The sequence below is a fragment of the Corvus kubaryi genome, unplaced genomic scaffold (assembly GCF_017639235.1).
Source record: "Corvus kubaryi isolate FWS band 111438036 unplaced genomic scaffold, C.kubaryi_AGA036_p1.0 37391, whole genome shotgun sequence".
NCBI classification, from domain to species: domain Eukaryota; kingdom Metazoa; phylum Chordata; class Aves; order Passeriformes; family Corvidae; genus Corvus; species Corvus kubaryi.
Window position 1 is genome coordinate 10,770,772 of NW_024581130.1, and position 4,054 is coordinate 10,774,825.

At 50.0% G+C, this 4,054-nt stretch overlaps 2 long non-coding RNA genes across 2 annotated transcripts in view; one reads left to right on the forward strand and one right to left on the reverse strand.

Moving 5' to 3' along the window:
- Window positions 1–47: 47 nt before the first annotated feature.
- LOC121669251 overlaps window positions 48–4,054 on the reverse strand; it is an 8,436-nt gene continuing 4,429 nt past the window's right edge. The window contains exon 3 of the long non-coding RNA XR_006017675.1: window positions 48–3,096. This is a non-coding gene — a long non-coding RNA (uncharacterized LOC121669251). The remainder of the gene's footprint in view (window positions 3,097–4,054) is intronic.
- Window positions 1,018–3,956, forward strand: LOC121669250. Its single transcript, XR_006017674.1, has 4 exons — window positions 1,018–1,109; window positions 1,287–1,538; window positions 3,009–3,076; window positions 3,361–3,956. It is a non-coding gene; the product is annotated as an uncharacterized LOC121669250 (long non-coding RNA).

The window sequence follows — 4,054 nt, forward strand, 5'->3', positions numbered from 1 at the left end:
TCTCTGGGGCTTGCACGCTCCAGTGCAAAAACCTCTGGGTTTAAAAGTCCAGTGAAAACTGTTTATTCTTTATTTCCAGACCACAGGAGATCTTGAGTGGGAATGGATACACAAGGACCACCAAGTCGAACCCTTATGTGAATGGCTTCTCTGGGGATTGAACCCACACCTGGGCACTCTCAGCACCCTGCTCCAGCCAAGCCAATCTCAGCTCCTGGCAATGTCCTGCCTGGGATGGGAACGCCAAGTGCCAGCAAGGTAATTCCTATGCAAATACAGCTCCTTCTTTTATGCTAATGCTGCTTTACACACCAGCCCCTCCAATGGCCACAGGGCAGAGCTCCATGGCCAGCACCTGATCATGGAACAACACAGGTGAGCAGTTGTGTGACAGCACTGAACTCTTCCCATAACCCTGATTTCCTGCCCTTTCCAGGATTTACCCAACAGCTGTAAAGGTGCTCGTTCCATGGCCCTTTCCAGGGAGAAATGAGCAAGGCAAGTCCTGAGGGTTCACTTGGTCCATGGCCAAAGCTCTTCTGGAGAGGCTCAGGGCTGCTCCTGCCTGCAGAGGGGCCTTTCCCACAGGTGAGTGTTCACAGCCCAAAATCCCAGGGGCTGCTGAGGCCGGGCCAGCTTTTCCGGCCCAGAGCTGCACAGAGCTCTCAGTGACTCCTGTTCACTGCCAGGAGTGTTCCTTGGTGCTCCTTCCGTGTGTCCCAGCTGGCAGGGAACGGGGGCAGGGAGAAGGCCGGGAGGCCCAGGAAGGGAAGCAGCAGTTCTTGTGCTTTGGATTTGCAGAGAGGAGCTGTGCCTGCAGTGTCCTGCCCGTGGCACACAGCGTGCCAAACACACATGCCGGGAACGGGCACTGGGCTGCCCGGGCAGTGCTGGGATGGACATGGATAAAGGGCTGCCTGCGGCCCCTCGGCCAGGGGCTGCTCTGAACAGGCACCCGCAGATGCTTCAGCCCCGACAGACCCCACTGACACCCCAAAAATGCCCCAAGGAACAGCTGGCACCGGGGAATGTTGGCACGGGGCGTTTGCAGAGAGGCTCAGACAGTAACTCCTGGTGCCAAGCTCCTGGAACTCCCAGACACCCACCAGGTATGTCCCAGCCACCCCGAATCCCTTCCCTTCCAGCCTGAGGACATCATCCATCAGCAGCATTAAAGCCAAGGCAAGCTTCCCTTGTAGAAATTAAATCCCAAGCAATGTTCTCAGAGATGCCTTAAAATCAAAGGTCAGAGTTGGATGAAATTTTGTTTGGATTTTTTCATGGAGACACCCAGAAGTGCAGAACCGATGGAAAGCTTTCCCAGGTGGAGCTGAGCTGAAGGCAGGGATGTGCATCCCTTTCCTGAGGGAAAAGAACTTGCAGAGGCCACTCCTGAGGCTCTGGAATGAAATCAGCGCCTGCAGGGAGAGAAGTCCTCCCGTGGCCACAGGGGCTGCCTCAGCACGGGCTGGGAGTGCATCCGGCCAGCGCCTTCTCCTGCTTTAAAACATCACCTGGAGCCTGAGCTCGCAGGGGAGGTGAGTGTGAAATCAGCTGAATTCCAGGGAACTCTGTCAAGTGCCCCCTGGGGACATCAGTGGGGCCAGGGGGATGAGGGTTATAAATAGCAAATTCTATAGAACATAAACCTGTCCTTGTCCTGATCCTGCTGAGCTTCCTTGGAAGCTCTGCTGCTTCCTGACACAGCTGGCATTAAAGCAGCAGCTCTGCATGGGAATATCCACACTCCATGAGGCACTGTGAAGGAATTCCAGTGGGAATTGAGCAGGGAATCTGGCGATAGGGGTATAATTCATCTGAACTAGCAAAGCGGATAGCGAACTTCAAATCTGGGTACCACACAGAGAACAATCTTTGTGGTGCCCTGTCAGCTAAAGCCCCTGGGCTGGGAAGTTTTGGGAGTCAAATGTATGGAATTATACAAATCACAGCAACTGGCACCACCCAGAGGGACGATCCAAATCCCAAACAGTTCCTCCACAATCCACTCTGGGGGAAAACACCCTGCACCTGCCAAGAGCTCTGACTCTGCTTTTCCTACCAGCTCCCGAGCGGTGTCAGGGCCACCATGAGGGCTTTAAAATCTAAATCCCACACAGTGAATAATCCAAATAAAGAAATGCATTGTTGACATCAAAAGCTCAAAACTCTGTTAAAAGTTTTATGACAACGAGGTAATGGGATTCCCAGGAATCTCATTAATGCTCTTGGTTTCATTTCTAATCCCTCATTTGGCAGCTTGTAAAACTTATCCGTGAATTTAGAGGTCAAGCAGGGTTAGCTTTGGATTGGCCTTCACCTCTGGTCCTGCTTTGTGCAAACACAACTTGGGCCAAGATGGGTGAACTCATCACTTCAACTTTTCCCTCCAAAATATCCCCTACTTATTTCCCTGTAGATGAACTCAGATTTTGCCCCAAACTGTCTACTCCTCACCTCCATTTGCCCTCAGAGTGTCCATTCTGTTCCCCACAGGTGCCCTGCTAACTCCAGGGATGTCCCTTTGCCCACAGTGCCTTTCTCCTGCCCCTTTCCAGCCTGAGGCTGCTCCTCTGCTTGCTGTCTCTGGCCTTGTCCCACATGGGGCCTCTTCTCCCTTCCCTCCCGGCTGCTGCCAAGGAAGGAGGATGCAGTGAGTCCCGAGTGCTGACCCCTCACTGCTACCCCTAGAGAGCCCTGGCTCTGGTCCCAAGCGGCCTTGGATTTCCCAGGGAAATTTTCTGCTGGGCCCCCTTCAGTTGCCTCAGCATTTTCCCTCAAAAATGCCACCTCATTCCCCTTGACATCCCCTCACATCTTCCTACACGAACAGTTCTTGTGTCCCCTCTAAATTATGCCAGGTTTTCAGCTAAATGAATGACATGACCTGTGCCCATTGCTCATGATTCCCCCAACCAAAATCAAGAGCAAATGTTGGTTGGGCTTTAAGAACTTGAAATAACTTTGAAGCAAAATAAATCACCTTTTTCTTCTTTTTTTCCTTTCAGATGATGGACTTGCCTCTGTGGACGTATGCTGAGCTCTCACTGCGGGGGACCATCAGGCCTTAATGGCTGTGAGTTCGTGTTCTTCTCACTGGGGAATTAGAAATAGTTATTAATTAGACTGCAGAAATGTCTTCTGAAGCCTTTCCCCTTTCCTGCCCTTTGCCAGTAGATCTCTTTTTGCCTTTGAATTTACAACTGTTCCCTGATGTCATCTCCCCTGCCTGAATTTCTTGCAGCTCCTAGCTGGGAATAACTAGGATAACTTAGGGGAGACACAGGTGAGATTTTTAGCTGGATTTTTCTAATTATTCTAAAATTTCTAATTTTTCTAAAATTATTTCTGTTTCCCCAGTGAGAAGAACATGAGTGATGGAGAGAAAGGAGAAAAGCTGTTCTCCCAGTTCTGGATCAAGCAGTTTGAAACAGCCAATACTGTCCTCACCTACAGCCGTGGCAGGTTCCCTCCCTCCTTCAGCCTTGCCCTGACTTCTGAGGGACCAGAGGCACCACACAACCCAAAACTATCAGCACTCACACTCACTACTAGTTATGGACACCTTCGTGTTCCATCTTCGGCCAAACAAACCCCAGGATATTTTTGCTTTCCTGACAGACTTGGTAAATTTCGTTTACATTTATTAAGGCAACAGACAACCCTGTATGGCTCTGGGGCCAGATCCCCTTTGGCACAAGAACCCAAAGAGAGCAGACTGGAGGGAAGAATCCAACAGCAAATTGAAATCCCTGATATGCAATGAAGGCCTGCTTTTGGCAGGTTTCTTTTGGCTTTTGGGACACAAAAAAGGCCTTTAGACCATTTGCATCCATGTGAAAAGCCCACACTGAGGACTTGGTTTTACAGATGTTGCACTTAATATTACAGACATATTGCTTTGGGATTTGGCATTTCCTGCACCCACACAAACACATTAAAAGAATTAAGTGCCATGTCCTGAAGTTCAATTATTCCAATTCTATTTTGGTAGTGTCACTTGACATACCAAGCTCCATAGAAACATTTAAAAAAAAATTAAAAGCAACCTCCC